Source organism: Sapajus apella, unplaced genomic scaffold (assembly GCF_009761245.1).
Source record: "Sapajus apella isolate SASKATOON/1434 unplaced genomic scaffold, GSC_monkey_1.0 scaffold6, whole genome shotgun sequence".
In the NCBI taxonomy this organism is placed as follows: Eukaryota; Metazoa; Chordata; class Mammalia; order Primates; family Cebidae; genus Sapajus; species Sapajus apella.
Window position 1 is genome coordinate 70,752,114 of NW_022436946.1, and position 11,017 is coordinate 70,763,130.

Below are 11,017 nucleotides of genomic sequence, written 5' to 3' on the forward strand. Positions count from 1 at the left end.
GATGAGGAGTCCACTGTAATTCTTATTCCTTTGTAAATTGTTTTTCCCCATCTGCATTCTTTTAGGATTTTTTTCTTTGTGCTTGGTTTCCTGCTGTTTAAATATGGCATACCTAAATATTTTTTTTGTTTGGTATTTATTATGCTTCATTTTATCTGAACTTTCTGTACCTGTGATGTAGTGTCTGTCATAACTTTGGAAAGGTCTTCAGTATTTCAATTAAGTGTATGTTACACTGTTATATATTGTCCCACAGTTCTTTGATGTTTGGTCTTGTTTTAATAGTTTTTCTTTTTGCATTATAATTTGAAAAGTTTTTATTGACTATCTTCATATTTACTGATTCTTTCTTCAGTCATGTCAAGTCTACTGATAAGCTCACTGAAGGTATTCTTCATTTCAGTTACTGTGGTTTTTAATTCTAAAGTTTCCCTTTGGTTATTCCTTAGAGTTGTTATCTCTCTGCTTACTTTATCTATCTGTTCTTCCATGCTGTTTACTCTTGCTATTAGGGCTCTTAATATATTAATCATGGTTATTTTTAAATTCCTATCATATAATTCCAACATGTATGTGATATTATGATTCTTGTTCTAATGACTGCCTTTTCTTCAGAGTGTTTTTTTTTTTTCTTTGCATTCTGACATGTAATCTTCTTGTTTAATCTTTTTGTTTAAACCAGATACAATGTATTGAGTAATAGGAATTGAAATAAATAAGCCTTTACTATGGGGATTTATGCTTATCTGGCTAGGAGTTGGACTGTGTTTAATATTTGTTATAGCTACAGGCACCAGACAATTAACTTCATTTTTTGTCCTTGTGTTCTCTCTGCACTTAACTTTGAGCATTCCTAGGTGGTCTTTGTCTGGGAGGATCTGTGTCTTGCATCTCGTTCAGCTGTGATTTACTTTTATATGTTGGCAAATTGTGGGAAAGGAGATATGTTCCACAAACCTCCAATTAAATTGCTTGCAAAGTTTTTCCCTCATCTTTTTGTAATTCTAATGTGTATCTGTAGAATATTTTAAAAATGGTTTAGATATTGCTGACACATACTAACTAAACTAGCACTGATTTCAACGAAAATAAATTGTCATATGATAAAACAGTTCACACCAATTGAGTTGCCTCTGAAGTACTGACTGGAAATAGGTTCTTAAAGAAAGAAACAAAAAATAAGTTGATCATCTTTGCAACATTTTAAAATAAGAAATTATATAATTCCTAAAAACAACTGTTTGGAATTACTTATTTTTAATTCATTTTAGATACAAGGGGTGCATATGTTTGTGTATTATATGGAGATACTGCATCTGCTGATGTTTGGGGTATGGATCTCGTCAACCAGGTAGTAAGCATAGCACCCAATAGTTTTTCAACCCATGCCCCACTCCTACTCTTTGCCCCAGTAGTGCATAGTATCTAGTTTTTCATTGTATCTATAATTATGTCAATATTTGTTCAATGATTAGCTCCCACTTATAAGTGAGACATGAGGTATTTGTTTTTCTGTTGCTCCATTAATTCAGTTAGGATTCCTCTATCATATGGCTGCAAAGGACCTGATTTCATTCTTTTTATGGCTACAATGTATTTCATGGTATATATGTACCACATTTTCTTTATGCAATACACTGTTGTTGGGCACCCGTTATTTCCATGTCTGTTCTATTAGGGATAGTGCAGCAATAAGCATATGAGTCCATGTGTCTTTTTGGTAGAATGATTTATTTTCCTTTTGGTATATACTGTGTAATGGGATTGCTGGTTTGAATGGTGACTCTATTTTAGGTTCTTTAAGAAATCTCCAAACTGCTTTCCACAGGGGCTGGACTAATTTACATTCCCACCAGCAGTGTATAAGCATTCCTTTTTTCTGTAGCCTTATGAGCATCTATTATTTTTTGACTTCGTGACTGATGTGAGATGGTATCGCATTATGGTTTTGGTTTGCAATTCTCTGATGGTAAAGAGCATTTTTTCATATGATTGTTGCCACTTGTCTTCTTTTAAGACGTATCTGTTTTTTGTGATTTGCCCATTTTTAATGGGGTTATTTGCTGTTTACTTGTTGATATGTTTAACTTCCCTATAGATTCTGGATAGTAGACCTTTGTCAGATGTATGGATTGCAAGTATCTTATTCCGTTTTGTAGGTTGTCAGTTTAGTCTGTTGCTAATTTATTTTGCTATACAGAAACTCTTTAGCACAATTAGGTCCAATCTGTCTATTTCTGGTTTTGCTGCAAGTGCTTTTGGAAACTTAGCATAACTTGTTTGCCAAGGCTGATGTTGAAAAGAGTATTTCCTAGGTTGTCTCCTAAAATTGTTATAGTTTGAGGTCTTATATTTAAGCATTTTATCCATTTTAATTTAGTGTATGGTGAAAGGCAGAGGTCCAGCTTCAATTCAGCACATGGCTAGCTAGTTATCCTAGCACCATTTATTAAATAGGGAGTCCTTTCCCCCTTGCTTGTTTATGTCAGCATTGTCAAAGATTAAATGGTTGTAGCTGTGTGGCTTTATTTCTGAGGTTTCTATTCAGTTCCATTGGTCTATGTGTCTGTTTTTGTACCAGTATCATGTTGTTTTGGTTACTGTAGCCTTGTAGCATAATTTGAAGTTGGGTGACGTGATGCCTCCAGATTTGTTTTTTTGCTTAGGATTGTCTTGGATATTCAGGTTCTCTTTTTGGTTCTATATGAATTTTAAAATAGTTTCTTCTAATTCTGTGAAGAATGTCAATGGTAGTTTAATTGGAATAGCATTGAATCTATAAATTACTTTGGGTAGTATGGCCATTTTAATGATATTGCTTCTTCCAATCCATGATCATAGAATCTTTTCTCATTTATGTGAGTTATCTAATTTCTTTCAGCAGTGTTTTGTAGTTCTCCTTTAAGAGATCTTTCACCTTCTTGCTTAACTGTATTCTTAGATATTTCATTTTTGGAGGCTATTGTGAGCAAGATTGTGCTGTTGATTTGAGTCTTGGCCTGGATGTTGTTGGTATACAGAAATGCTACTCATTTACGTACACTGATTTTTGTATACTGAAACTTTACTAAGGTAATTTATGAGTTCCAGGAGACTTTTTGCAGAGTTTTTAGGATTTTCTAGGTATAGAATCATGTTGTTCATAAAGGGAAATAGCTTGACTTCTTTCCTATTTGGATCCTTTTATTTCTTTCTCTTGCCTGACCACTTCTATTCAACATAGTACTGGAAGTCCTAGCCAGAGAAATCAAATGGGAGAAAGAAATTGAATTTTTTTTTAAATTAGCTTTTTTTCTCCATCTTGTCCCATGATCCTCTCCCCCTTTCTGTGCAATTATGATAATATACTTAAGAATATTTCCTCTCTACTTTGTCTTTTATTCTCTAATTGCATAAAGTTGCTTGATACTACTTGGATATTTCCAGATACTCATATAAAGTTTAGTTTCAGTGATGTCAATGACTAATGAAAGCCAGGGTGTATTTAGTGAACTAGAAAATTGAAACACAAGTTTCCATGACAAGAGTAATAGGTAAGAATGAGAATTAATTCAAAGAGTAATATTAATAGCCTTTTTCTATTCAAAATATCTTGTAAATATCATAAATATTCCATTTATAATATTTTATCTGTAGAATCCTAATACTGATAAAAAATACTACCTCATTTTATAAAATATTTAAAGCCCTCAGGCAGATTTCTTCAGCCATCTGAGGATACAGTTTCTCTTCTCTGTAACCAAATATCCATTTTTAAAGTTTGAAGGAAATAATGGTTCAGTCTGGCTTTACCATACTAAACATAAAACCAAGTGTTCAGTTTAAGCAATGCCTGAGAGAAATTATAATCATAGCTGCCATTTCTCAAATCCTGTTAAAATATATCCAAATATTTAGTGTACTGTAGCATTTACTTGTCCACTTCTCTTACATTTCAAATTTATTTCCAAGTCTGTCTCCTAAAACCTCAAGATAATTCTTTCTTTACCTGTAATTATCTAGATAATTTCTTTCAGGCAGGTAGATGAAAAGTATGAGGAAACAGCTTTTGGGCTGACATATATAATTCTTATTACACTAATGTTATTGTTATCTTTTAATTATAATTGTTGTGGTCTAGGTTTAAATTCCTGTTCCATAAATTGCCAGTTATATGACCTTTAACAACTTTTCTCTGTCTTGGTTTCCTCATCAGAAAAAGGAAGACAATTATATTACCTAACTGATAGAATGTTATAAAGATGAAATTTGTCAATTCACAAAATATGTTTCAGAAAAGTGTCTAGGTCATAATAATTACACAATATATATTAGCTGCAATTACTGTTAGTATTATAACTATTACAATTGTGTTGGAGAGGATGTAGCATCTCACCTGAATAGTAGGTCATTTATACTAAATCCTTGAGGAGAGGCAGGCCTATGAAAACACTGCACAATTGTGTCAGGTGTGTTCACATGGACTACTATAAGACTGGCAGCTCTAGATACATGTAACTCCTTTTTCCCAGAAACAGGACTTAGGAAAGAAAGTAAAGAAAGTGGAAAGATCATGAATCTCAGCCTAGATTTTGTATATGCACATCCTTCATAGAGTTATTTTACCTCCCTGAGCTGTGGTCTCATCATTTGGAAAATAATAACCCTCAAATGTCATGGTGGTTGTGTAGATCAGTATATATAGACATGCTTTATATAAAGCACATAGCATTAATAAAAAATTATTTTTTAAACATACAAAGTATACTTTTATAATGTAAAATTTTATATATAAACACATAGTATTAATTTTAAAAATCAGATTTTCTTCTTCCTCTTCTTTCTTTTTCTATTAACTAAAGGGTAGAATATTCTTATCTGGAATTTACCCAGAGAGATATAAAGCAGAATAGGAAAAAATACCTGTGTGGCAAAACCATGCAGTTGTCACATAGGGATGGATTGAGTGAAAGCAAATGAAAAACTAGCCATGTGCTTGTACCTTGTTCCTGTATTGGAAGGCTAGAATATAGATGTCTCAAGGCAATGCGTAACGTGGAACAGGGCTGACACAAGGTGATGAGGGCACAAATAGAACTTTGAATTTTACAGAGATATATGAGCTTTATTTTTTTTTTTTAACTATCTCTTACTAACCTCTTCTTACTTTGGAGGGTTCCAGTTCAGTTCCAAAAAGAAAGGACACAGATTTGAGCCAAAGTACTGGAAGTAGGGCCAAGGCAGTGTCCTCAGGGGCCCAGCTAGAGGACCAGTGCAATAACTTGAAGGAACAGGGTAATGGCAAAATCAAAGCCACTTAGAAACCTAAAGATTTTTATTTTTCTGTTAATTTTAGGAGGCTAGGTTTGGTTTTATATTAGTAACCCCTTATAGGAAGTAGGAAACAGTACCTCAGTTACATGTATGTCTACATTCTGGACACAAACAGTACTTTGTCTTCTAAAATCACAAATATATATAAAAAACCGATGGCTTCCCAGTGGAATAGGGGCTTGGAAAGAAGCATCTTTAAACAAAGGAAGGCATGTTTTCCATGTCCATAATTTTTTACTCAATCTTAATATGTTCCAGTAAGTGTATGTCATAGAATCTTCTTGCCTCACACCAGTGATTTTTCAGCCTTGGCTCAATACTAGCAGCACCAAGGGAACATTTAAAATACAACAACAATGTTCAGACTCATTTAACTGTTCTGGGAATTGGTATTTTTTTAAGTTCCCAGGTGAACCAATATAAACTTAGGTCTCTGAACTGCTACCTTATGCTCTTAGATCTGTGTTCTCAGGTTTTAACTGGAAATGTATCCCATGTCTCTAGGGTTGCCCTTTGTAACAATGAAGGATAGCAGGCTGTGGGTATTCTAGAAGAGTCCTTTAAAAGTTTGAAAATAAATCAACCCTTCCGTCTCTTCTCTCAGATAACTCAAACTAGTGCCTCATACTTTGCCTCTTGGAAGCCTTTCCATTCTTACTATTTTTGTAATTCTCAGGAGAAATTCTTACAATGTTAAATCTCTTGAAAGGTGAAAGAAATTTGAATAAAAAGAAGCTTTACTTTAATTATAATGGCAACATTTATCAACAATTACCTATTATTCCTTGTAAACACGTTCTTATAGTGTATTAAACATTTCACTATTCTTTGAAGCAGTTATTGCCTATTAGTCCTCAGTTTACATTCTGTTATAGTTCCATATCTCCCCAAAACTTAATCTGGAGATTTTCTTGTTTTTTTAAGGTCTTTTGTTTTTTTTTTGTTTTTTTTTTTTTTTTTGAGAAGAAACTACTTAAACTTTTTTATTAAAATTACTATGATAAGAAAGGGCATTATTGAGGAATAAGTTTCAAGGAAAGATTTTTGTGAAAAACTCATATGGATGTTATTACTGTAACACTCAGGTACACTGGATTCCTGGTTTAAATTCTGCCTAAAGCTTGTCAAGTGGACGTAAAGCAAGGAGAGAAAGTATCTTAAATTTAAACCATCAAGTGAAGAGTAACATTTTTCTCCAAAGCAATGAACCATTTAATTTCCACCAATGATATCTGGGAAAAAATATCCTGTACTATCAATCAAATAAACTTAGAAATGAGAACAAGCACTTAGTCTTCAGTGATGCCAAAAATTCTGGCTCAGGGAAATCAGAGTGGAAACATTAATCTTAAAATAGGCTTGCATAATATTTTTGCTTTTTTAACAAACTAAATTTAATTTGGCAGAAGATTGGAAAGAATGCTCTTTGAGAATTTAAGATTTGCTCCAAAGTCAACAAAAGTATATAACCTGGGCAAGCTCAGTATTATGAAGGGATAAGGCAGCTGATCCCAAAATGAAGAGTCGATAATCTTTTAAGATGTCAAATAAATGACATTTGCAACTTACTACATTTGCAGTTGCAACATACTTATACTTACTTAGAGTTGTAACATACTACACTTATGCTAAGTTTTAGGTAAGAAGGCAGATAAGCATTTATACATGCGAGCATGTAGATATACACAGTTAGAAATAAATTGTAATTGTTTTTTAAGCTAGTCCTACAATAAAACTTTTAGATCCTGTCTGGGTGATGAGGCAAAGGGAACTGAAGAATCACAATATTGTTCTTGCAATTAATCTTAAGATAACTAGTCAAAACGAAATATTTTCACATAAGTAAAAACACCAAAGTAGGCAAAAATCTATTTGTTATGTCTAAAAAATTCTATCTTTGTTGGTTCATGAGAAATTGATAAACTTGAAGGGGTTCTATTTAATGTGGGGTCTGGCTTGTATGTGGGAATGGAGAAATCATATAAACTTACTTTTATGATTTATAAAATTAAGTTATAAAAGTTATTGTTATCATTGTAAAGTCCTTTGAACTGAATGTACCATGGATTACACCATAGTCAAGCCATGGTGACCCTTGTGACTCACACATACAACTCCCGATGGCCTCCTGGAACCAGAAACTCTGAGGTAGCTGGAAAACTGCAAAAGGAGGATAGCTAGCTCCTGCAGTGCCTGATTAACCAAACTTGCAACATTCTGCCATTGTTCCTGCCTCAACTGATAAGCCAACCTTGTGACACGGGGCCTTGGAACTTTTGACACCTCCCATCAGTGGCACTCCCCCCAGCTTGCAAAAACCACCCTGAACTCTAACTTCTGTAACTTTCTACTGCCTACCCCAAACCTATGCAATCAACTCCTATCCCACTACCCTCCACTGACTCTCTTTTCAGACTCAGGCTGCTAACACCCAGGTGAATAATTTCTTCATTCAGAGCATGCCTAACATTTGGTGCTGAAACCCAGGACAGGGGTATTCCTTGGGGAAACCAGCTCCCTGTCCGCACCCTTCCTCTGTGAAAAGACCCACCTGCAAACTCAGGGCATCAGACCAGCCTGAAAACCTCGCCACCTTCAGATCAGGTAAGCAGTCTCTTCCTCTCTTGCTCTTCCTTTAAATCCTTTTCCTTCTAAGCAGAGAAAAAGGAGACACGTCTCTCCCTTTCTCTTTCTTCCTTCAAATCCTTTTCCTTCTAAGTAGAGGTAAAGGAGACAAGTCTCTCCCTCTCTCTCTTTTCCTTTAAATCCTTCTCCTTCTAAGTAGAGGCAAAGGAGACACTCACTATCTGTGCACTCAAAAACCAACTCCATTGTTGGTCACAAACTCAGAAAGACAGCCTTCCCTTGGCGTCTGGTCACTAGTGGGGATGCCTGCATTGACCACTTGCCCACGGTACAGCCCAGGACTCAGTCAGGGACGCCTACCAAAAACCCTGGTAGCTGCTCTCCTCCCATTCTCCTCATCTCCACTCCTTTCCTTAATAAATACTTATCTCCTTCGCTATGGGCAATATTCTGCCCTCATTTTCTGTCATCATCTCTAGCCACATCCTAAAAAACCTTAAACCTCTTCAACTATCACCTGATGTGAAACCTAAATGTATCATTTTTACTGCAATACAACCTGGCCCCAGTACAAATTAGACAATGGTTCCCAATGGCCAGAAAATGGCACTTTCAATTTTTCTCTTCTGTGGGACCTGGACAATTTTTGTCAATGAAAGGGCAAATGGTCTGAAGTGCTATACACCAGGCATTTTTTTACACTCTAATCCCTCCTTTATCTCTGCTCTCAATGCAACCAGTCCCAAATTTTCCTTCTCTCCCTTCCAGCTACCCCTTCTGCCTCTGCCAGTAGCTCAGAATCCTTCTTGTCCATCAACCCTTCCGACCTTTCTCCTCCCAGCTGTCCAAACCAGACCCTAATCCAGGCCCTAACCCCCACACCAAGCCTTCCTCCTCTTCCTCTGTCCACAACCCACCTCCTTATGCCCCTCTTATCACCCCCCCCCACCTCATACCCAGACTGGCTTACAGTTTAATCCTGGGGCTACCTCCCCCACCCCTGTCCAACAAAATCCCCTGTGCAAAGTGGCTGAAGCTGAAGGAATAGTCCAGGTACACGTTCCTTTTTCCCTGATCTCTCAAATCAGTCAGCTCTGGGCTCTTTCCCATCAGACCCCACCAAGTATACACAAAAATTCCGATGCTTAACCCAGTCTTATAATCTCACCTGGAGTAACTTAAATGTCATCCTTACTTCTACTCTCACCCCTAAAGATGCTTAATATGCATTTTATCACCCAATCAGCCCCTGGCATTACAAAAAAGCTACAGAAATTAGAATCTGGCCCTCAAACCCCGTAAGAGGAATTATCAACTTCACCTTCAAGGTGTTCAATAATAGGGAAAAAGCTGCCTGGCAGCAGCATGTCTCAGAACTTCAGATGCTGCCTCTGCCATAAGACAAGCCCCAGCCACACCACTGGCTCACAAAGACTTCAAAGCACCCAGACTCCAGCATCCAGTCACCCCTCCCAGACCTTGCTTCAAGTATCAGAAACCTGGCCACTGGGCCAAGAAATGCCCACAGCCTGGGATTTCTCCTAAACCCTGCCCTGTCTGTGCAGGGCCTCCACTAAAAGTCAGACTGTCCAACTCACATCACTGTTCCCAGAGTTACTGGAGCTCCAACCAAAAGCTCCCAGACCAAATTCTTCCCAGTCTCCTCGGCTTGGCGGCTGAAGGCTGATGCTGCCTGAACATCTTGGAGGGCCCCTGGACCATCATGGACATCGAACTTCAGGTATCTCTTATGGTGGAGGGTAAGTCCATCACCTTCTTAATCAACACCAGGGCCACCCACTCCACGCTGCCTTCTTTTCAAGGACTTGTCTCCTTGACCTCCATAACTGTTGTGGAGATTGATGGCAAAGCTTCCAGGCCTCTCAAAACTCCTCAAGTCTGGTGTCAATTAGGTCAGCAATCCTTTCCACACTCTTCCCTGATCAGTCCCACTTGTTCAGTTCCCCTGTTAGGCCAAGATATCCTAATAAAATTACCTGCTTAACTATTCCTGGGCTACAGCCACACCTCATTGCCACTCTCCTCCCCAAACCCATGCCTCCCTCAATAGCTCCCCCTATGTCCCCCTACCTTAACCCCAGGGTGTGGGACACACCACCTCCCTATCCATTGCTACAAGTCACTCACTCCTCATAATCCCCTTAAAACCTAACCACCCTTATCCCACCTAGTGTCAGTACCCCATCCCAGCACAAGCCTTAAAGGGCCTAAAGCTTGTTATTACTTGCTTACTACAGCATGGCCTTTTGGGTTCCACTAACTTCCCTACACCATCCCCATCCTACCCATCCAAAAAACAGGACAAGTCCTACAGGTTAGTCCAAAACCTTCACCTTATTAATCAGATAGTGCTTCCCATCTGTCTTGTAGTGCCAAACCCTTATACTCTATTGTCCTCAACACCCCCTGCTACAACCCATTATTTGATCCTGGACCTCAAAGATGCTTTCTTTACTATCCCTTTGCACTCCTCCCCAACCCCTTTTTGCCTTTACTTGGACTAACCTCGACACCCACCTGTCCCAGCAGTTAACCTGGACCATTCTTCCCCAAGATTTTCGAGGTAGCCCTCATTACTTTAGCCAAGTCCTCATCCACAACTTACTCTCCTTTCACCCTTCTGCTGCCTACCTCATACAATACGTCATCTCCTCCTTGGCAGCCCCTCTTATAAATCTTTGAACAGGACACCCTCCTGCTCCTTCAACTTATAGATTCTAAAGGATACTATCTCAACATAATCCTCCATCAGCACACATGCACTCTTCTTGCTGATTATGTCCGGTTCATCTCCCAAACCCCAATCCGCTCCACTGAAAAACAGCTTCTCTCCTTCCTAAGCATTGCAGGATACTTTTGCTTCTGGATCCCAGGTTTTGCCCTCCTAACCAAACCACTTTATAAACTGACAAAAGGAAACTTAGCTAACCCCCCAGGCCCCAAATCCTTCTCCCATTCTTCCTTTTGTTCTCTAAAGAAGGCCTTAGAAACGGCCCCTACATGAGCATTCTCCAACTCCTCCCAACCCTTTTCCGTTCACATGGCAGAAGTGAAACGCTGTGCAGTCAGAGTTCTTACACAAGAGCCAGGCTCACGA

At 37.9% G+C, this 11,017-nt stretch overlaps 1 long non-coding RNA gene across 1 annotated transcript in view; it reads left to right on the plus strand.

Moving 5' to 3' along the window:
* The window catches only part of LOC116549702, a 365,541-nt gene extending 357,647 nt beyond the window's left edge, over positions 1-7,894 (plus strand). Inside the window, exon 4 of the long non-coding RNA XR_004268016.1 lies at positions 7,770-7,894. This is a non-coding gene — a long non-coding RNA (uncharacterized LOC116549702). The remainder of the gene's footprint in view (positions 1-7,769) is intronic.
* The last annotated feature ends 3,123 nt before the right edge of the window (positions 7,895-11,017 follow it).